Source organism: Moschus berezovskii, chromosome 4 (genome assembly GCF_049115385.1).
Source record: "Moschus berezovskii isolate FMDL1 chromosome 4, NW_MosBer_1.0, whole genome shotgun sequence".
In the NCBI taxonomy this organism is placed as follows: domain Eukaryota; kingdom Metazoa; phylum Chordata; class Mammalia; order Artiodactyla; family Moschidae; genus Moschus; species Moschus berezovskii.
In genome coordinates, this window is record NC_142463.1 from 42,269,335 (window position 1) to 42,293,452 (window position 24,118).

Genomic DNA, 24,118 nt, shown 5'->3' on the forward strand with positions numbered 1-24,118 from the left:
CTGAGCAACCCACTCCAGTATTCTTATTGTATGAGATGTTTATATATTTTTTATATTAACCCCTTGTTGACAATATCATTTGCAAATATTTTTCTCCGTTCCAGCATGCTATCCTTAAATTTTGTCAGCAGTTAGTTTCCTTTGCTGCAACTCAGTAATTCTGAATGCAATTGAAATTCTTTACTACACAAAAATTCTATATGGGAATGAAAAGGGCAATGTGTGTTTAGCTACAAGTACTCTAGATGTGTGCGCTAAAATGGCATGTGCTCACTTCACAAGTCATCTATTTTAAAGTATTATCAGATGCCTGGGAAGGGGGATTTTTCCAAAGAATTTTCTAAAATACTTTTGAAATAGGCTATTGCAATTTATATAATCTTATAACAGAGAAACACAATTGGAAGTGTATTCTCAGAAAGAAGTAAGAAAATAAAATCAGAGGTGCTTTGGACAAAGAAATATGGTAGCATTCATTCTCACTTTCCAAATCATAACTGTTATTAATCTATATCTTCCTTACATACTCAATCAACTGCAGTTTTGTAGTTTATCTTTTACTGTTGTCTTTTGGCTTATTTTTCTTGTCACATGTACTTTCTTCTACTTATTTTTCCTATCCTTGAGAACATGGAAGCAGCTTTTTCTTTCTAGGGACCTTACTTACCCATAGTAGGAGATCAACATATGTGAATATCTGCCTGTGGAACTGATATGAAGAATAAATGTTTACAAAGTACAAGTTGTACCACAGTTAACTGGCCTCCATTTCTTCTGCCTTTCTTTTGACATGACTTTATTTTTTCCAAGGCCCACTCCCACTTTTCTGAGTAAGTGCACAGGCTTTGGCAGTGAAAGGCATAGGTTTGAATCCTGGCTCTGTCATTTTCTAGTTAAGCAACCTTGGGTAAATTGCCTGAATTTGATGTGCTTCATTTTAAATGCAGACAAAACAGTATCTAGTCTATAGGAATTTTGTTAGGATTGGGATAAGATATTTAATGTAAATAAAGGTTTAAAAAATGCTCAATAGAAAGTGCTCAGATTTGGTCAACTATAGAGATATGGATGGACCTATTGACCTAGAGACCATTATTGGAGAAGGAAATGGCAACCCACTCCAGTGTTCTTGCCTGGAGAATCCCAGGGACGGGGAAGCCTGGTGGGCTAGCCTGGTGGGCTGCCGTCTATGGGGTCGCACAGAGTCAGACACGACTGAAGTGACTTAGCAGCAGCAGCAGAGACCATTATACAGATTGAAGTAAGTCAGAAAGACAAAAGCAAATATCATGTATTAATGCATATATGTTGAATCTAGAAAACATGGTATAGATGACCTTATTTGCAAAACAGAATAGAGACACAGACGTGAGGACAAACCTATGGACACTTAAAAAGGCAAAGGGAGTAGGGTGTTATGAATTTGTAGATTGGGATTGATTTATGTACACTATTGATACTTTGTATAAAATAGATAATGATAACATAGTGTATAGCTCATGGAACCCTACTTTGTACTCTGTGGTGATCTAAGTGGGAAGGAAACCCCAAAAAGAGGAGATATATGTATACATATAGCTTATTAATTTTGCTGTGCAGTAGAAATGAACACAAATTGTAAAGCAACTGTACTCCAATAAAAATTAATTTAAAAAAAGATGAACCATGAAACCTTTCACCAGTAGCCAAATGGAAGTTTAGCTAATATGGTGTACAGTATACAGTAAAAGGTAGATGTTTCCTTCAGTATGTTTTGTTTGTGATGTTTGCCAAATTAACTGGTGTTATCCTAGTGAATTTATTCCATTTTTATAAATAACCTGCATCACATTAAAAAAAGTGCTCAGTGCATGGTCACTATCTTTATTTGTGGCAGTCATTGATGTTATTTATTTACTCATTCGGTTTATTTTCCATGAATAAAATTCATTCATGAATTTATTATTCATTAGTGAAATGCATTTTAAAATATCATGATTATCTTCTATGCTTGAAATACCATTCAAGGCACTGCACTGGTGAGGCAGATAGAAATGTTGTTTTCCCTTGCAGAATTCAGGATCCAGTGGGAGATAAAGAGAAACAACTGGCAATTTGTAGGACAATCACTGTGATTAGGCTTGACCATTGACTCATCATCTCCCCTATAGAGTCAGTCATAAAATCCTTTCTAAAGAAAGTAAAGACGACACTTTCTTTGAAGTATTTCTAAACCTCCGCTTTGTAGTCCTCTGACATATCCCTTATCCTGTACTTTGTCACTTTCTGCCTATCATCACAACAGCCTTCGCATTAGTGTCCATGCCCATAGTATTTTTTCCTTCACTCTCTTCCTCCTTGACCACATTAATCCTCTTTAAACACTTCTTTCATCATGTCACTGCCCTGTTCAGTAACTCAAATAGCTCATTTGTTACTCTTCTATCAAGTCCAAAGTTATCTGCTAACTTACCAGACCCACCCACCATTTGTCCCCAGCTCTATGTAATTATGTTTTCCACTTCTCACAGTAGAACAGCTGCTGTAGGAGGAAGGAATCTGTGTGCCAGAGACACTAAATCTCACCTCCAGACTTCTTACCATTCTCATAGAAATGGCTTCTTTTGAGTGCTTAACATGTGCAAGATATTGTATATTTATTTTACAATTTATCTCCAATTCTTGAAAAAGTGAGACTCTTAGTAGACATCATCATCCTGATTTACACATCAGGAGAAGGAACTTACCCATGTCAAGCCAGGATCCAAACTCACCTGTTTCACCTCAAATTTCTTCTCTGTTCCTTGTGTCTCTACCCCATGCTGAACTCTATATTATACTCCATACTTCATTTGGTCCAGAATGTCCTCATTCCCATTCTGTCAATCTAAAACCTTAAATTCTCTCCATGACATAAGTGCAAGTTCAAGTCCTATCTCTTTCAGAAAATGTCTAATTCTTCCTGCCTTTGTTAATGCAAGGCTTCCCTGATAGCTCAGTTGGTAAAGAATCCACCTGCAATGCAGGAAACCCTAGTTTGATTCCTGGGTTGAGAAGACCCACTGGAGAAGGGATAGGCTACCCACTCCAGTATCCTGGCCTGGAGAATTCCATGAACTGTATAGTCCATGGAGTCACAAAGAGTCGGACACAACTGAGTGACTTTCACTTTTGCTTTGTTACTGCAAGTTCATATGGCCAACGCACAGTGAGGCCAAACAAATTGAAACGTGGGGCTTCCCAGGTGGTACAGTGGTAAAGAATCCACCTGTCAACTCAGGAGATGCCAGAGATGCAGTTTCAATCCCTGGGTCGAGCCAAATTGCTCAACTAAGACCAAGTCCTCGCTGGACTGCTCAGGGTGCCAGACCTCATCCATTCCAAAATATGCCCGGTGCTATCCGCCCAGCCGCTCCTAGACCACCATTTAGTACTATGAGACCAGCTTCTTCACAGGTTTCACGAGTCATGTCGACACAGCGTGTTGCTAACACATCAACACAGACGATGGGTCCACGTCCCGCAGCTGCTGCAGCTGCAGCTACTCCTGCTGTTCGCACCGTTCCACAGTACAAATATGCTGCGGGAGTTCACAATCCTCAACAACATCTTAACGCACAGCCACAGGTCACCATGCAGCAGCCCGCTGTTCATGTACAAGGTCAGGAGCCTCTGACTGCTTCCATGTTGGCATCTGCCCCTCCTCAAGAGCAGAAGCAAATGTTGGGTGAACGGCTCTTTCCTCTAATTCAAGCCATGCACCCTACTCTTGCTGGTAAAATCACTGGCATGTTGTTGGAGATTGATAATTCAGAACTTCTTCATATGCTTGAGTCTCCAGAGTCTCTCCGTTCTAAAGTTGATGAAGCTGTAGCTGTACTACAAGCCCACCAAAATGGCAACCCACTCCAGTATTCTTGCCTGGAAAGTTCCATGAACAGAGAAGCCTGGTAGGCTATAGTCCATGAGGTCACAAAGATTCAGACACAACTGAGTAGCTGAGCATTTGCACAGTGAGCACAGTTTGGATGCAAGGAGACAGGTGGCTCTTGCCCTTGTCAACTAAAAAAGATGCACATCTTGAGAGTTGCGAGTTCAGTTTTGTTTGGGGCAAAATGAGGACTGTAGCCCGGGAGATAGCACATCAGATAGCTCTGAGAGACTGCACCAAAGCAGCAGTGAGAGAAGGTCAATATATAGGGTTTTGGTGAAGGGGGAGTTCAATACCATTAAGCACTCATTTTACAAAAGCTTTTTTGTTAGTCATGAAGATCTGATGTCACCCTGGATTTAGTGCTTCTCTAGATATGAGGAGATGCAAGGATTGAGATCATAAAATCTGTTCCTAAGAATATCCATCTAAAGACCTGTCCCACTGGAGCACAGAGTGCCTCACTCCACCCTGAACTCCCTTAGGGTTGTTGAAGTTCAACAGCTATAGCAGCATGGAGCTCTCCATAGAAGCAGGTGACAAATGCTTGTTGTTCAGTCGTTGACAATGCTCTTGGTAAGTGCCAGTTTTTAGTTGACACCCTAAAAAACCACCAACTCCCCAGAGAGTTTCGGCAAAGCATTTCTGAAAGCCAGGTGAGGGAGGTGAGGGTTGCAAGGTACAGAATAAGATCATGCACAGTTCTTTGACTGGCTGGTAATGAGGAAGCTGGGTGATGTCACAGGTGTTAGCAATAGTCTTTAGGCTCCAGGAGGCCTGGGGCTCTCTACTCAAGGTCATCAAGTAGTTAACATCTTCAGTTTGGTGGGGTGTTTTCACATTGGCAAAACAATTTGGGAACTTTGCATCAAATACTATTATCTAGGTTCTTCAGAAAGAAACTACAGCTGAGGATATGGAGAAAAACTTGTCCTACAAAGGCCTCATAAGATCCTGCTCAATTACATCTTCATTGATTTCCTTCATCTTTGAATTCCTGCACTGTTCACCATCAATACCACTGTGTTGCTAGCATTTCTCATTGCACTGTGTTCTGTTGTTCTATATATGCCAGGCTTCTTTCCCTAGCTGTATTGTAAGTACCTTAAGAGCAAGCACTTTGTCTTATTTTAAAATCCCTCAGATGAGGTGCAGTTTTTCTGAGCATCAGTTGGTATGAAATACATGCTTGTTTGATAGGATCATTTGTCATGCTTAGCCTTTGAGTTATCTTGCTATCTTAGACCCAGATGGGCAGGACAGAAAGAAGTCAAGAGTAAACTTTCATTCAGTTAAAAAAAATATTAAGACACTCTATAAGAAATATAGAGGCTTCCAAGGTGGCACAATGGTAAAGAATCTGCCTGCCAATGCAGGAGACGGGTGTTTGATACCTGGGTCAGGAAGATCCCCCGGAGAAGGAAATGTCAACCTGCTCCAGTATTCTTGCCTGAAAAATTCCATGGACAGAGGAGCCTGGTGGGCTACCATCCATGGGATCACAAAAAGTCGGACAGGACTGAGTGGCTGAGTACACACGTAAGAGCATATAAGAGATATGAGAAATACAGTAAGAGAGTATTTGTATGAAATAAAATAGAAAAATAAAACTGATGACAATGTTGCTGGGAATATGACTTAAAACATATATGACATAATACTAGAGGGAGGCTCTGCTTCCTGGCAGTCAAAGGCAAAAACGGAAACCTCTCTTACAAAATCCGGTGTCCATGTGATGAAAAATAAATCAATTGCTCATAAACAGTAAATCTATTTTTGGTATCAAGACCAGACAGAAATTTCTCCCCACGGAAAAGATAAGAGGAAATTGGGTAGATTAGTGAATAACATTCTGGCCCACATCGTAACAGTAGTTACAGTAAAGAATTTCATAGGAATTTTTCTAATAATGACCCTAAGTCTAGCCAGTGACATCATAGCAATGAAGTAAAAAACAGTAAGAACATTGGGGTACACGTGTCTATTTCAATTCTGGTTTCCTCGGTGTGTATGTCCAGCAGTGGGATTGCTGGGTTGTATGGCAGTTCTATTTTCAGATTTTTAAGGAATCTCCACACTGTTCTCCATAGTGGCTGTACTAGTTTGCATTCCCACCAACAGTGTAAGAGGTTTCCCTTTTCTCTGCACCCTTTCCAGCATTTATTTGTAGACTTTTTGATAGCAGCCATTCTGACCGGTGTGAGATGGTACCTCATTGTGGTTTTGATTAGCATCTCTTTGATAATGAGTGATATTGAGCATCTTTTCATGTGTTTGTTAGCCATATGTACTTCTTCTTTGGAGAAATGTCTGTTTAGTTCTTTGGCCCATTTTTTGATTGGGTCGTTTATTTTTCTGCTATTGAGCTGCATGATGAGCTGCTTGTATATTTTTGAGATCAATTCTTTGTCAGTTACTTCATTTGCTATTATTGGCTTCCATTCTGAAGGCTGTCTTTTCACCTTACTTATAGTTTCCTTCACTGTGCAAACGCTTTTATGTTTAATTAGGTCTCATTTGTTTATTTTTGCTTTTATTTCCATTACTCTGGGAGGTGGGTCACAGAGGATCCTGCTGTGATTTATGATAGTGTTTTGCCTATGTGTTCCTCTAGGAATTTTATAGTTTCTGGTCTTACATTTAGATCTTTAATCTATTTTCAATTTATTTTTGTGTATGGTGTTAGAAAGTTTTCTAGTTTCATTCTTTTATAGGTGGTTGACCAGTTTTCCCAGTACCACTTGTTAAAGAGAGTGTTTTTTCTCCATTGTATATTCTTGCCTCCTTTGTCAAAGATAAGGTGTCCATAGGTGCATGAATTTATCTCTTGGCTTTCTATTCTGTTCTTTTGATCTATATGTCTGTCTTTGTGCCAGTACCATACTTGTCTTGATGACTGTAACTTTGTAGTATAGTCTAAAGTCAGGCAGGTTGATTCTTCCAGTTCCATTCTTCTTTCTCAAGATTGCTTTGGCTATTTGAGGTTTTATATATTTCCATACAAATTGTGAAATTATTTGTTCTAGTTCTGTGAACAATACCATTGGTAGCTTGATAGGGATTGCATTGAATCTATAGATTGCTTTGGGTAGCATACTCATTTTCACTGTATTGATTTTTCTGATCCATGAGCATGGTATATTTCTCCATTGATTTGTGTCATATTTGATTTCCCTCATCAGTGTTTTATAGTTTTCTGTATATAGGTCTTTTGTTTCTTTAGATAGATTTATTCCTAAGTATTTTATTCTTTTCATCACAATGGTGAATGGACTTTTTTCCTTAATTTCTCTTTCTGTTTTCTCATTGTTAGTGTGTAGGAATGCAAGGGATTTCTGTGGGCTAATTTTATATCCTGAAACTTTACTATATTTATTGATTAGCTCTAGTAATTTTTTGGTGGTGTCTTTAGGATTTTCTATGTAGAGGATCATGCCATCTGCAAACAGTGAGAGTTTTATAATAGCTAGAACGTGGAAGCAACCTAGATGTCCATCGGCAGATGAATGGATAAGAAAGCTGTGGTACATATACACAATGGAATATTAGTCAGCTATTAAAAATAACACATTTGAATCAGTATATTAATGCATATATATGGAATTTAGAAAGATGGTAACAATGACCCTATATATGAGATAGCAAAAGAGGCACAGATATAAAGAACACACTTTTTGACTCTGTGGGAGAAGGTGAAGGTGGGCTGATTTGAGAGAATAGCATTGAAACATGTATATTACCATATGTGAAATAGATCACCAGTCCAGATTCGATGCATGAAACAAAGCCGCTGCACTGAGTCAACCCTGAGGGATGGGATGGGGAGGGAGGTGGGAGGGGGGTTCAGGACGGGGGATACATGTACACCCATGGCTGATTCATATCAGTGTATGGCAAAAACCACTACAATAATGTAAAGCAATTAGCCTCCAATTAAAATAAATAAAATAATTTTTAAAAATAGTAAGAAATAATTCTCACATGGCAAGCAGGGAAATTGCTGTGGTTTTACCCCCCAAAGCTCTCACCCAGTAGAAGGGCTAAGGATCTAACTGTTAGAGAAGATGCTGTCCAGGTGAATACTCTAGAGGTCTTGAGGCTTATATATAGAAGTTGGGGGATGGCATGCATCCAGTGAGATCAGTTATGGTAGATCTCACCTGTTTTTTCCAGATAGGGGTTGTTCTCTTCATTCTCCTGGGAACTGTATCTGGAGTTTTGGTAGAAATTCAGACTGTAATTGGGGTAGATTCTCCCTGATGGAAACTAGGCAGAGTGTGAGAGCTACACAATTTTCATTTTGGCTAGAAACATAGTACTAATCAAGAATTGTGGGTTAGCACTGACATGCACACAGAGTTAGGGCAGAAATGGTGAAGGATGTGGGATTGTGGATGGATTTGTTTATGTGCTGATTCACTCAAATCAGGATATAGAAAATGTAGGATTAGTGAGATGGGACTAAAAACATGAATGCTGGGACTTTGTTCTTATTGACTTATGGGTGGTTCTCAGCATGTATAACAGAATCACTTAGAAGTGCTTATCAACATGCACACTCCTGTGCTCCAACCAGGTCCATCTAGGACCTTTTGGCATAGGGCTTGGGAAGCTGCATGTTTGACAGACTCCCAAGTGATTGTCAAATAAGATTTAAGAACCAATGATTTAGGGACCAAGTGGGGTAGAACCTACAGGTTGCAGGTATAAGTATCTGTCCTTAGAAAGTCCTTAGACTGACTTTAAGCTGATTTTAGACACAGAGTAATTTTAGTGAGACTAAGAGGATTGGATCCCATTAAATTTTTTATGAAACATAGGATGATGAAGTGGTTTGGAACAAGTCATTGAGTTTAAAAAAGGGATTTTTATGAGAAAAGTACAGACAGAGAAATTTAGAAGTTCTCTTAATAATGGGAGAAGGTACAAATTTAATGAATGGGGAAGTTTTAATATGAGCTAGCAGCACTTCCTGTCATGTACCTTCATAGGAAGCAGCTATTAGAGAATCTGAGAAGTTTTATTTTGGGAGAAGGGGAATCTAGAGTGGTTCTACAAACAGCTAGGGAAATGATAACTTGGCAGAAGATGAAAACAGAACAATAGGTTGCCATCATAAGCAGAATGTCTGGGCACTCTTATTCCAGAAACTTCTCCTGGGTTCTGGATACACTTTGCCAGCATAAGTACAAAGATCTGGGGCATACAGTGCACATTATCCTTGGTCTTGACAGGTGAGGGGGAAGTATGACAGGCTTTGTTTGCATTAGCCTCAAAAATAGGTGTTTTGACTGCAAGTTTATGCAGCTGTCGGTGATGAGGGGCTCAGCCCACGCTGCTGCTTGTGTTATCATTTCATTTGTTTGTTGTAGTGATTTTAAATAGAGAAAGAAAGGAATTGAGGAAAAGGTTTGAAACAAAGCAATCAGGCAACTTCAGTAATGAAAAGCTACCCAAGCTTTTGCCATCAGAAATCTATGCAATCCCACTGCTAATGCTACTCTCGCTATAGGGATTCATCGAGCCAATTTTATCAGCTCAGCAGGGTTCAGAGCCTTTCTTCTCTGAAGAGAAAAAAGGAGAATTATCACCAGGGTAATGAAACACACCCCTCCCACATTTATGGAGTGTTTTATTAAAAGCACGTTGCTTTGGTCTCACATACCAGTTGCAATAAGTGAGTATAAAATGCCAGAACAGTTCTCAAGGGAAATGCTTTCCTTTTTGCTAATTTAAAATTCCTCAAAGAGCATGCAGTCAGGTGTGATGTTAATATTTGGGCTCCTTGCTACCTGCGATTTTTATAAAGGGGTTCATCAGTGCAGTATTGCAAAGGATCAGCAGAGTTTGGGAGCCACCTGACAAGGCCAGCACTTCACCATGACCTTCTTTCAGGAAGGTCATTTTAGCAACATTTTTTAACATTCTCCACTTCCTGATATCCCAGACCCTCAAGCTTATTTTCTTATATGATTAATCATTAGTGAATTCTAATTAATGAACAGACCAGAGCATTGTGCTTACTGATGTTGCTAATAATCATCATTTTTTCTATCTTAAGCTTTTATTTTGCCAGTTACATATTCACAATTTACTTAGTTTCTAAAACTTTTAACCCAACAGTACAGTTTGTACATCTCACCATTAGTTCCATCCAATTAGCATTTCATTCTCCAACTCATCTTCATCCTAAATCTTCCAAAACTTTAGGGCCCATGTTAAGTTCTAGGGCAATTAACTCCCATCACACCATGTAGTCTAGCAGAGGAGATAGATTTGTAAAGAAATAATTCTAATACAGTATGGTAAGGATGATAATAGAGTTGTTGAAGAGTGAAGTGTAATTGAGAAAAGCAATATTTGAGTTGGATCATAAAAAAATTGAATGGAAATTCATCAGACTGTGTAGAGACAGGTACCCATGCCAGGGAGAGACCTGCAAGTACAAGGGAACAGAGTTATGGAATATCAGAGTGTTTGGGATGTTCAGAGAATAACTGGTAGCTTCATGCCAGTGAAGTGTGGGTTGACAGACAAAAGATGAAGCCATAACTCAGACAGTAAAAGAAACTGTCTGCAATGCAAGAGACTTGGAATTCAATCCCTTGGTTGGGAAAATCCCCTAGAGAAGGGAATGACAATCCACTCCAGTATTCTTGCCTGGAGAATTCCATGGACAGAGGAATCTGAGGGGCTGCAGTCCATGGGATCACAAAAGAATCAGACATAACTGAGCAATTAACACTAGGTTTCACACAGTTGGGCTTGAACTTTTTTCTGTGACTATTAACAGCCATTGGGCTTTCAAGTAAGGAGACCATATTTTAAGGAGCATCTTAGAAAGATGACATTGGCAGAAATATGCAAAATGATCTGAAGTGAACCGAACTTGAGTCAAGGAGATCAGCTAAGAGGCTATGGCGATAGTTCTGAAAATAGCTGAGAGGAACTACAAATTAGGCCAAGTTTGATCTTTGCTCAAGAGAACTCGATAGTCAGCTGTCTGGAGCAGAGAAGAGGAAAGGGAAGAAAACACAGGAATTTGAGCTTTCTAACTTGGGATATTGGCTTGAGCTGTGTCAGTTCAGATAAGGAACATGTGACTATGCTCCTGAGTTATATTTTAAGGACAAGAAATTATTAAGTTCAGTTTTGGAATAATGAGTTCCAAGTACCCTGGATATCCAAGTGGAGATGTCTAGTATTTAGTTAGATGGAGGGGCCTGGAGCTTAGAAAGAAAGTTTTGACAGGAGACCTGAATTGAAAATGTGGGGACTTCCTGTTGGCCTGCCTGAATCATGACTTTATAATGCTATTAATAAGCCTATTCATGCAGCTTCATTACATAGATGGTTCCTTGCGAGGTTCTACTCTCATAAATCTTAACTATTTTTACAACTTGTGCTGCTGAGTCAAATCTACTCTAGGCTATACTTGTATTTCTGTATTTTTTTCACCCTAAATGAAATGGAGACTTGTCTATTTATCTTTGTTTCCAATATCATACTATTGAGTATTCAACAAGGTAAAGTGGAAAAAATTTGGTAATCACCAGGGCTTTTCATAAAAGTTTCAGTTCTTCTGCCTGGAGCAATAGGATTAAAACCCTTCTCCCCCGTAAGTTAGATCTAGCTCAGTGACCACCTCTTAGCTCCTGGAATGTGAGTAGGCAGACTGTGTCATTTCTAGGCAGAAGCTATAAGATTTAGTTTACGAATTAGCACATCGGCAGTCTTAGAGACAAGATTCCTTGTCTGCTAGGGTCCCTGAGTGACTATAATAAGCAGAATTCCCCTACATGACCCACTTGAGATAGGTAGGATGAGTGAATAATAAAATTTCCTGCCTTAAGCCACTGAGCTTGTTTTTCTCAAAGTATAAACTAACCAGTCTAACTAACTAGACATGAGCATAAGCCCAGGCTCTGTTACTAATTAACTTAACTCTTACACAACTTGTCTGAAAAGCAAGTTCTTAATTTTTGAAATAAGAATAATTATATTGAGGTTGTGAGAGCTCTATAAAGTACCTTATAAATAGTAACCATTCATTACATTGCAGCTTTTATTATCTTTATAGATAGTTTCTCATTTTTAGCATACTGATTTTGTAATACCTTATGGTCATTTCCCTCTCAGATTTGTTGGACTCAGGCATCTTAAATATGTTTTCTATATGTTTATCTGAGTTGTTGCTACAGAAGGGGGATAAGAAAGGGACAAGGCCAGGACCAGTCTGGCCATGCCAGCATAGATCATCTCATGCGTATGCCATTTATTAATGGTTTATCATTAGTGTTGTGCAGACAGTTCACCCGCAGTCTCCCCAGATTTTTCATCTTGCCTATGAAGATGAAGAGATTTTTTTTCAAAAGTACCATATAAAGTACATATAAAGTACTAAGTCAGTCATCTTGCTGAGATTGCATCTGAGATAATCCCATAGACTTCTTGAAGATTTATAAACTGTTTAGTGATATCCCAGCTCTTTTCAAGCTAAACAAAAACAAGCTTATTTTTGTGTGTTCTAAAATACACACATAGTTTCTTAACTATTCTGTTTACTTCCAGTGTTATCTTACACCAAAACTTGTTATTTGATTGCCATCAAAATTATCTACCAGGATCTGATTATCAGTTTGTATCATCTCCCTTATTTAAAACTCTCCAGAGATCCTGGAGATCTACAGTCCATAGCGTCACGGAGGGTCAGACAAGACAGAAATGACTTAGCATGCACTCAGTGGTCCCATAGGATCACTGCCTGCAGGATACAATTTAGGGAAGCTTTTTATTCATTTGAATATCAACAGGAAATCTAAATCTACATTCAGAGAGGCATACAACAGACCCTTGATTTATGTGGCTGACAAATTTAACTCTTATAAAGCAGAAGAAGGGATTTTCAGAATTGCATCCCATAAATTTATTTTGAAAAACATATATTGGTGATATAAGGGAGATGGCAACTTTGGGACAAAGTGATCTTGGCAAGCATAGAGATAATAGAACTAGAGAGAAAAAGAGTGTGAATAAAATAAATGTAGTTCTAGAAAAGTAGAAAGAATTACCTTGAAAGTTAGGTTTGAGGCAGGTAAAAGGAAGTATTATTTCCTGTGATTGTGTGCTCAGGCTATAAATCCTATTTTTTCCAGGTATGGTAGGGGCTAGAAATATATTCGGAGACTAAACAGGTTTAGATAGATTTACAAATGCATCACTAATAATTATATATAGGGAAGGACAGATGACAGGAAAACAAGTATGATATTTGAATGAAACTCTGGGTCACTCTATTTTCTAAAAGGGAACTTAGATGGTTCAGAAGCTTGGCCAAGGTTAGCCATTTCTTTGTCCTTATATTGTATCATCACAATTTAATTTAAAATTTTTAGGAAGGAGGCATGGACTTCTACTCTCCTTAAAGCATACTAGAGATTGTTGGAAGTCATAGGTCTGAAAATATTCAATTACAAATGTGCATGTTTTTTTAAATAATCTGTCCCTCAGTTGGGGTGACAGGAGCTGTCACTGCATCCCTTCCCTAGGTGGCTAAATTAATTGGGCAAGGGAAGAATTTGTGTACTGAAGCCTAGACTCACACAAGATACAGTGCCCATTTCCTGCAGCTCTGGCAGCACCCTGTGGTGGCCCCTGTTCTACCTGTGTGATGGCCTTTCAGAAATGACAAATGGTTCCTCTTAGGAAAAAAGATTTAACTGGCAATTAAAGAGACATCCTAGGTTGGAAAAAAAAGTAACTATAACTTCATAATTTTATTTTCCTAGCATCTGTTCTATTCAAGCCAAGCCTACTGTGGTGATCTTCATGGAGACAATTCAGTGGTTTCCTAGCAACCAAGTTTCCTGTGGTTTCCTTGGTTATAAGCAACCAACATAACTCTTGTGGGCAACTTCAAAAGCTCAAAAGAAAACTCTCCTTCTAAAGAATGAGGTTCCAAAAAATTCAGGTTACTGCTCACTGTGTTACTGTGTTTATAAGGAAGAGCTCTTTCCCCTTGGGCATTAATAACTCTAATAAATGATTATGTGGAAATTGCAAAGTAAAATCACATGTTAGATTGTACATTGTTTCCATGGTATGCCTGATCCTAAATTTTTTTCTGAAATTAGGATAATTTTCCTATCACTTCTAATCAACTACTATCCATAGACGTACCCAGCAGATGAAATTTAGACACTTATTAATAATTACATGAGGCGTCATTTCTGAAGAGAGCAGAGTTGAAGTTGCCCAGGAGTAGAACCCAGTAACTGCCTTTTTTCACTGATAGAGTATATTTTAGAGGCTTGGATGGATGGCATTGTGACAGGGCTGTTGGTGGAGTCTGTTAAATAACTGTTATACTAAACAGTAAATTTCCAGTGCCTGCATGATCAGCATTAACCATTTCTACGTACTATGTTTTCCTCCTATATTCATTTCTAAAGAATAACTATATTGGGTATCTGTATTCACTGGTGATATATCTAAAATCCATAATATAACAACAGAAGAAAGAAATACAAGCTTATACAATTAGAAGTAGAATTTGTGCTACACAGATTCTGCATCTTTGTATCTGCAGTGGTTCTCATAGAATATGGCTTGTGATAAACAAAGAAAGATTGAATTAATGACCAAAGGTCAGCAACTTTTTTACTTTTTCCAGTGAAAATTAAAAATTTTATATGGAGATCATCAGGCTAAATTAATGAACATTTGCAAAAACAGAAAAATATAATGACATCTGTATATAATAATTTTAATCTTGATTCAGTCTGTTTCTTTGCATCAGTTCAGTTCACTTCAGTCGTTCAGTTGTGTCCAACTCTTTGTCCATGGACTGCAGCACTCCAGGCATCCCTGTCCATCGCCAATTCCCGGAGCTTACTCAAACTCATGTCCATTGAGTTGGTGATACCATCCAACCATCTCATCCTCTGTCGCCCCCTTCTCCTGCCTTCAATCTCTTCCAGCATCAGGGTCTTTTCCAATGAGTCATTTCTTTGTATCATTTGGCCATGTATTGGAGTTTCAGCTTCAGCATCAGTCCTTCCAACGAATATTCAGGACTGATTTCCTTTAGGATTGACTGACTGGATCTCCTTGCAGTCCAAGGGACTGTCAAGAGTCTTCACCAACACCATGGTTCAAAAGCATCAATTCTTTGGCACTCAGCTTTCTTTATAGTCCAACTCTCACAATCATACATGACTACTGGAAAAACCATAACTTTGACTACACTCACCTTTGTTGGCAAAGTAATGTCTCTGCTTTTTAATATGCTGTCTAGTTTGGTCATAACTTTTCTTCCAAGGAGCAAGTGTATTTAAATTCATGGCTGCAGTCACCACCTACAGTGATTTTCAGTTCAGTTCAGTTCAGTCGGTCAGTCGTGTCCGACTCTCTGCGACCCCATGATTCACAGCACACCAGGCCTCCCTGTCCATCACCAACTCCCGGAGTTCACTCAAACTCATGTCCACAGAGTCGGTGATGCCATCCAGCCATCTCATTCTCTGTCGTCCCCTTCTCCTCCCGCCCCCAACCTTTCCCAGCATCATATGGCAGAAAGTGAAGAGGAACTCAAAGGCCTCTTGATGAAAGTGAAAGAGGAGAGTGAAAAGGTTGGCTTGAAGCTTAACATTCAGAAAACAAAGATCATGGCATCTGGTCCCATCACTTCATGGGAAATAGATGGAAAAACAGTGGAAACAGTGTCAGACTTTATTTTTTGGGGCTCCAAAATCACTGAGGATGCTGATTGCAGCCATGAAATTAAAAGACGCTTACTCCTTGGAAGGAAAGTTATGACCAACCTTGATAGTATATTAAAAAGCAGAGACATTACTTTTCCAACCAAGGTCTGTCTAGTCAAGGCTATGGTTTTTCCTGTGGTCATGTATGGATGTGAGAGTTGGACTGTGAAGAAAGTTGATCGCCGAAGAATTGATGCTTTTGAACTGTGGTGTTGGAGAAGACTCTTGAGAGTCCCTTGGACTGCAAGGAGATCCAACCAGTCCATTCTAAAGGAGATCAATCCTGGGTGTTCATTGGAAGGACTGATGCTAAAGCTGAAACAGTGATTTTGGAGCCCCCCAAAGTCAAGTCTGTCACTGTTTCCACTGTTTCCCCATCTATTTGCCATGAAGTAATGGGACCAGATGCCATGATCTTAGTTTTCTGAATGTTGAGTTTTAAGCCAACTTTTTCACTCTCTTTCACTTTCATCAAGAGGCTTTTTAGTTCCTCTTCACTTTCTGCATAAATGTGGTTTCATCTGCATATTCGATGTTATTGATTATTTCTTCCAGCAGTCTTGATTCCAGCTTGTGCTTCATCCAGGCCAGCGTTTCTCTTGATGTATTCTGCATATAAGTTAAATAAGCAGGGTGACAATATACAGCCTTGACGTACTCTTCCTATTTGTAACCAGTCTGTTGTTCCATGTCCAGTTCTAACTGTTGCTTCCTGACCTGCATACAGATTTCTTTGCATATTATGTTTATTCTTTCAGATATTTATCATGGACCTACTATGTATCTGTCTGTGTATTAAGTGCTCTTATACAATGGTAAGTAAAGTAAACATGATTCCTGACTCAAAGAGGTTGAAAAAATGAAGATATTGGGAATTATAGATGAATTAAATGATAGTACAAACAAAGGGGCTTCCAAGTGGTGCAGTGGTGAAGAATCTGCCTGCCGGTGCAGGAGTGCAAGAGATGCAGGTTCAATCCCTGAATCAGGAAGTTCCCCTGGAGGAGGAAATGGCAACCTATTTCAGTATTCTTGCCTGGAATATTACATGGGCAGAGGAGCCTGGCGGGCCACAGCCCATGGGTTACAAAGAGTCAGACAAGACTGAGCATGCATGCAGGTATGTATAAACAAAAATAAAAATGTACTATAAAGTACTATAAAGAGAAGATACATGATGTGGTGAGTTTAACAAGTACATCTGTTCTGATTCACGGGTCAGGGAAAATCTCTCAGAAGTAACATGTAAGCTAAGAAATGAAGGGTCGAAGGGTTGGAGAGGCATAAGGAAAGAAAAGATGGATGGAAATAGTATAGACAAAGAAAAGAACAGGTGCAAAGGACCTGTGAAAATTGAGAGGAACTAAAAAAAGTCCAGGGAGACTGGAATTGAGAAAGTAGAAGTGAGCCTAAAACAGGAGGAGATTTCAGTCAAGAAAGATCCGAAGATCCCTTAACTAGTCTTCTTGGCCACATTCATCACTTAAGAGAAACAATTTAGAAAAAGTTTGGGAACTTTACACATAATCGCACTTTAATATTTAGAGTAATACATATATTTTAGGAATCACTTAAAACCTTGTTATGAGGGTGAAAATGTAATTCTGAGGTTACATAGATGAGTAGCTGTAGGGTAGGGCTGGTGGTGTGACTGTGGCATTTGAACAGACTGTACTAGTGGACCAGGGAGACAATTTATGGAATACCGAAGGCTGCACAGTAGCTTCAATAATCCAGGCAGGAAGGCTGGGAGCCAAACTCTCAGAGTCAGGCAAGGAGCACATCAGTCGATGAGGGGATAGAAAGCAGCATTTGTTAAAGATGATTTTAGAACAGATGCCCTAGGCCTTCACCTAATTTTAACAACGGCAAGGCAAGGTGGGTATTATTTTATCTTCCCACCCCCCATAATATTAAGAGATTGAGGAATAGGGACAGTAAATAACATAATAGCATAATAGTAGTGAAGCTGAGGTTAGGATCTAGGATGTTCTTGGGTATTAAAAGCTGTGCTTTCTTTTTCCAGTATGATATATCATATTTCTAATCTTCTGTGCTGTAGTTTAGGTCAAAGTGTCTTGTTATCAATATGCCCTTTCTACAGTGGCCAACAACAATGAGAGAGGCAAAGACTTATCCTACTCTTACTTACTTGAAACTTCTAGAAAATGGACAACACTAAACCTAATCTAGCTGAAGTGAATTTCTTCTTTAACTTTTTTCATACAGGCATTTATTTATGTACTTATTTTTCAAGCAACTTTATTGAATTATCCTTAAAATTGCTTGTTTAGCAAGCATTTTGAAATAGACCTATTTGTAATTTGATGTTTTCATTCTGTACCAAGAGGAAGAGTGACAAATCAGTTTACCTCTATGCCCCTTAAATTTTAGAGTCAAACATTTAGAACCAGAACAGACCAAGGGATCATTTGGACCTCTGATGTTCATTCATACATTCAATGATTTCTAAAATTGTACATCTGTTCTATGCTAGGTACAGTTCTAGGTATTGTGGATACTCCATTGAACAAAGTCGTTGAAATTATAGGGAAACACACATACACACATATGCAACGGACATTAAGAAAATTGTTATAACTCATAGTCAAGGCATGAGAAATATATGAAGTAAAACCAATGGATGAGAGCAGTAAAAGGTGGTTAGGGAAGAACTTTCTGAGGAAGTGACATCTGATCAGAGACCTTAGGGAAGTAAAAAGATGCTGTATAAGTCAAGAGAATTCCAGACAGAAAGAATAGAAAATACACTGACTCGAAAGAGGTAGAGCTTGATATGTTAGAAGAAGGGCTGCCCTTTAGATTTTATAAAAACTTAATGGTTAATGACTTTTCAAAATAATAAACTGAGTTTATAGTTGTTGCCTAACAGAAGAGCCTTTCAAAGAACTCTCACTTACCTAATGAACTAATAAGTCCCTGCAACAGAAGGCATATCCATCGAAACTAGCTTCTTTTTAGTTTGGACAGTTGTATTAAAAGCAGTTTCTTTTTAGCATTTTAGCCTTGGGCTTCCCTGGTGGCTCAAACAGTAGAAAACCTGCCTGCAGCGCAGGAGACTCGGGTTCATTCCCAGAGTTGGGAAGATCCTCTGGAGAAGAAAATGGCAACTCATTCTAGTATTCTTGCCTGGAGAATTCCCTGAACAGAAGAGCCTGGTGGACTACTCTTATGGGGTCACAAAGAGTTGCACATGACTGAGCGATTAACTGTCACTGTTTTCTTTTTAGCATTAGGATTTAATCGACTGAAAACTAAAAGTCACTCTTAGCTTACAAACTTTGCAAACCACTTTGGAATTTTTAAGGCAAAAACACAAACAAATTCAGAGGGAAAATGGTTCACTATTGGTGCACAATAATTTATAAATTATAGAATCGTTGAACTGCAAAATTTAAAGTGATTGCCAAAGTCATCTAGAAACACAATGATAATAGCTAACAACAGTTATAGAGCCAACCACAATTCTAAATGTCTAAATCATATTAACCTATTTTGTCCTCACTACCTTTAGGAAAGTTAAGAAGGATAGGGGTTAAGTAATGTCCCTCAAATCACACGACAGATAAACAATGCACCTGGGGAGTCTGACTGCAGAATTTTTGCATACAAGACAGTATGAGGGAATTGGGACTTGTGGTTCAGTAAAATCTGTCAGAGGCTGAGGTGGAATTCTAGCCTTATCCTAATGACCCTAGAATTTGTGTTCTTGGTCACTACTTTGTGCTATAGTGTATCATCAGTTCTTGGAGAACATCCAGCCTTAACTCTCTCTTGGGAGAGAATGCTGTCTAGTAGAATGTATATGGGCTTTTTGAACTAGAAGAACCTTCATTTAAATCTAATTCAGTACTTAATAGCTTGCAATCTTGAGTAAGTTACTTCTCTAAGTCTTAGTTTGCTTATCTATAAAATTTGGATAATCGTTTGCTAAATTTTGTTGTAGAGAGAAAGGAATGATGCAAAATGCCTGATGCAGCACTGAGTATATACGAGGTAATTTAAATGAGTGGTGAAGCAAATTAAAGTGGTGCAATTATTATTATAGAGAGGAAACTAAAGTCAGAGAAGTATATCACATAACTGACTAGTGGAGGAATATTCAGGATACAGATCAGGATTTCTGATTTCTGTATTTCTTGCATTGAACCAAAGGATTTAGTTGTGATAAGGTCATAGAAAAATAACCTGCCAGGTTTTATATGTGTCTTGCTATTCCAGTTCAGAATTGGTGGCATTATTTTCTAGAACTAATTTACTGAACTTGAAGTTGGAACCAAAACCACTTCTATATTATGTATGTCATGGATTGTTGTGCAATATAATATATATTAGTTTCACTTTCCTTTTAGATTGTAAAATTCTTATACAGGAGTGTTTCTTGTTTGTTTGTTTTTGTATTTCTTCTGTATTCTTGAGCTTTGCTTTTCAGTGTGGGAGAAAAGGTCTTTTATGTGAGCAGACTCACAAATCAACTACTTTGCTTTTTTAAAAAAATTAGCTTTATATATCTTATATACAATAAACTGTGTCAACTTTGAATGTATGATTCAATGAGTTTTGATAAAAGTATGCAGCTGTGTAACCACAACCACAATTATAATATGGAACTACCTTGTCCAGAATGGTAGCCAATAGCCACTTGTGGTATTGATCACTTAAAATGTGGCTAGTCCTAATTAAATTGTGCCTTGTAGTTGTTCGTTGTTGTTCAGTTGCTAAGTCATATTCAACTCTTTGCAACTCCATAGACTGAAGCATGCCATGCTTCCCTGTCCTTTACTATCTCCTGGAGGTTGCTCACACTCATGTCCATTGAATTGGTGATGCCATCAAACCATCTCATCCTTTGTCACCCCCTTCTCCTCCTGCCCTCATTCTTTCCCAGTGAGTCAGGGTCTTTTCCAGTGAGTCAATTCTTCACATCAGGTGGCCACATTATTGGAACTTCAACTTCAGCATCAGTCTTTCCAAATATTCAAGGTTAATTTCCTTTAGGATTGACTGGTTTGATATCCTTGCTGTCTAAGTGATTCTCAAAAGTCTTCTCCAGCACCACAATTCAAAATCATCAATTCTTCAGCACTCAGCCTTCTTTATGATCCAACTCTTATTTCCATACATGACTACTGGAAAAATCATATTTTTGACTATACAGACCTTTGTTGGCAGAGTGATGTTTCTGCTTTTTAATATACTGTCTAGGTTTGTCATAGCTCTTCTTCCAAGGAATAAAGCATCTACTAATTTTGTGGCTGCAGTCACCATCTGTAGTGATTTTGGTGCCCAAGAAAATGAAATTTGTCACTGTTTCCACTTTTTCTCCATCTATTTGCTATGAAGTGGTGGGACCGGATGCCATGATCTTAGTTTTATGAATGTTGAGTTTTAAGTCAGCTTTTTCACTCTACTCCTTCACCCTCATTTAAGTGCAAAATATACAAAGGCTTCAAAGGCTTAGAATGAAATAAATTGAAATATCTCATTAATAATTTATATGGATTGTTTATTGAAAATATTTCAGTTCAGTTCAGTTCAGTTCAGTCGCTCAGTCGTGTCCGACTCTTCACGACCCCATGAATCACAGCACGCCAGGCCTCCCTGTCCATCACCAACTCCCGGAGTACACTCAAACTCATGTCCACAGAGTCAGTGATGCCATCCAGCCATCTCATTCTCTGTCGTCCCCTTCTCCTCCCGCCCCCAACCTTTCCCAGCATCAGAGTCTTTTCCAGTGAGTCAACTCGTCGCATGAGGTGGCCAAAGTATTGCAGTTTCAGCTTCAGCATCAGTCCTTCTAATGAACATCCAGGATTGAAAATATTTAGATATCTCAAATAAAAATATAATACTAAAATTAATTTGACCTCTTCCCATTCACTTTTTTAATGTGGTTAGTTCTGTTGCTGTTCAGTTGCTAAGCAGTGTTCGACTCTGCAACCCCACAAAGTGCAGCACACTAGACTCCTCTGTCCTCCACTATCTCCTGGAGTTTGCTTAAATTCATGTCCATTGAGTTGGTGATGCTATCAAACTATCTCATTCTCTCCCATCCTTCCCAAGTGTTACTAGTGGTAAAGAATCCACCTGTCAATGCAGGTGTCACAAGGGATGTGGGTTTGATTACTGGGTCAGGAAGATCCTCTGGAGGAGGGCATGGCAACTCACTCCAGTATTCTTACCTGGGAAGGTGCTGGAACAGAGGATCCTGGTGGTCTACAGTCCACAGGGTCACAAAGAATTGTACATGACTGGGCCTACACACACACACACACACACACACACACACACACACACACACATACATAATGTGGCTAGTAGAATATTTAAATTACATATATGATCTATGCATGTGTACATGCTTAGTCAGGTCTGACTGTTTGCAACCCCATGGACTGTAGTCTGACAAACTCCTCTGTCCATGGAATTTTCCAGGCAAGAATACTGGAGTAGGTCGACATTTCCTTTTCCAGGGAAATTACATGTATAGCTGGCCCTATATTTCAATTGGACAATAGACAATTTCTATTGGACAAGGTTGTAGTAGATATACAACCTTGCCATCACCCCTAAAAACTCCCCTCTTGCCACTTTGCAGTCAGTCTCCTTCTCAGCCCTCTGCAATCACTGGGATTCTTTCTATCACTGTAGTTTTGCCTTTTCTAGAACACCAAACAAATGAAGTCATAGCATACTGTCTTTTGTATCTGTTTTTTTTCATCGAACATAATGCTTTTCAGATTTATCTTGTTTTGTTATGAATCAGAAGTTTGCTCCTTTATTGTTGAGTGGTATTTTTGAAGGGATATTCCACAATATTTTAATCTTAGCTGATGAATATTTGAGTTATTTCCAGGTTTTGACTATTGTAGTAAAGTCCATTCTGTTGTTTTCCTCCATTTTGTTGTAGTGATCACTGAGGAAGGCTTTCTTATCTCTCCTTGGTCTTCTTTGGAACTCTGCATTCAAATGGGTATATCTTTCCTTTTCTCCTTTGCCTTTCCCTTCTCTTCTTTTCACAGCTATTTGTAAGGCCTCCTCAGACAACCATTTTATCTTTTTGAATTTCTTTTTTTTTCTTGAGGATGGTCTTGATCACTGCCTCCTATACAATGTCATGAACCTCTGTCCATAGTTCTTCAGGCACTCTTATCAGATCTAATCCCTTGAATCTATTTGTCACTCCCACTTCCTTAATCATAGGGATTTTGATTTAGGTCATACCTTAATGGTCTAGTGGTTTTCTCTACTTTCTTCAATTTAAGTCTGAATTTGGCTATAAGGAGTTCATAATCTGAGCCACAGTCAGCTCCTGGTCTTGTTTTTGCTGGCTGTATAGATAGAGCTTCTCCATCTTTGGCTGCAAAGAATATAATCAATCTGATTTCGGTGTTGACCATCTGGTGATGTCCATGTGTAGAGTCTTCTCTTGTGTTGTTGGAAGAGGGTGTTTGCTATGACCAGGGCGTTCTTTTGGCAAAACTCTATTAGCCTTTGCCTTGCTTCATTCTGTATTCCAAGGCCAAATTTGCCTATTACTCAAGGTGTTTCTTGACTTCCTACTTTTGCATTCTAGTCCCCTATAATGAAAAGGACATCTTCTTTGGGTTTTAGTTCTAGAAGGTCTTATAGGTCTTCATAGAACCATTCAACTTCAGCTTCTTTAGTATAATTGATTTGGGCATAGACTTGGATTACTCTGATATTGAATGGTTTGCCTTGGAAAGGAACAGAGATCATTCTGTCATTTTTAAGATTGCATCCATTGCATTTTGGACTCTTCTGTTGACCATGATAGCTATTCCATTTCTTCTAAGGGATTCTTGCCCACAGTAGTAGATATAATGGTCATCTGAGTTAAATTCACCCATTCCAGTCCATTTTAGTTTGCTGATTCCTAAAATGTCTGATGTTCACTCTTTCCATCTCCTGTCTGACCACTTCCAACTGGCCTTGATTCATGGGCCTAACTTTCCAGGTCTATGCAATATTGCTTTTCACAGCATTGGACTTTACTTCCATCACCCATTGCATCCAAATAGCTGTTGTTTTTGCTTTGGCTCTGTCTCTTCATTCTTTCTGTAGTTATTTCTCCTCTGATCTCCAGTAGCATTTTGCCAACCTAGTGACCTGGAGAGTTCATCTTTCAGTGTCCTATCTTTTTGCCTTTTCATACTGTTCATGGGGTTCTCAAGGCGAGAATACTGAAGTACTTTGCCATTCCCTTCTTCAGTGGACCATGTTTTGTCAGAACTTTCCATCATGACCTGTCCATCTTGGGTGGCCCTACATGGCATGGCTCTTAGTTTCACTGTTATACAAGGCTGTGGTCCATGTGAGCAGATTGGTTAGTTTTGTGTTGATTGTGGTTTTCATTCTGTCTGCCCTCTGATGGAGAAGGATAAGAGGCTTATGGAAGCTTGCT

At 38.8% G+C, this 24,118-nt stretch overlaps 1 pseudogene; it reads left to right on the top strand.

The window, feature by feature from the left end:
- Positions 1–3,298: 3,298 nt before the first annotated feature.
- LOC148778041 (polyadenylate-binding protein 1 pseudogene) overlaps positions 3,299–24,118 on the top strand; it is a 32,867-nt pseudogene continuing 12,047 nt past the window's right edge.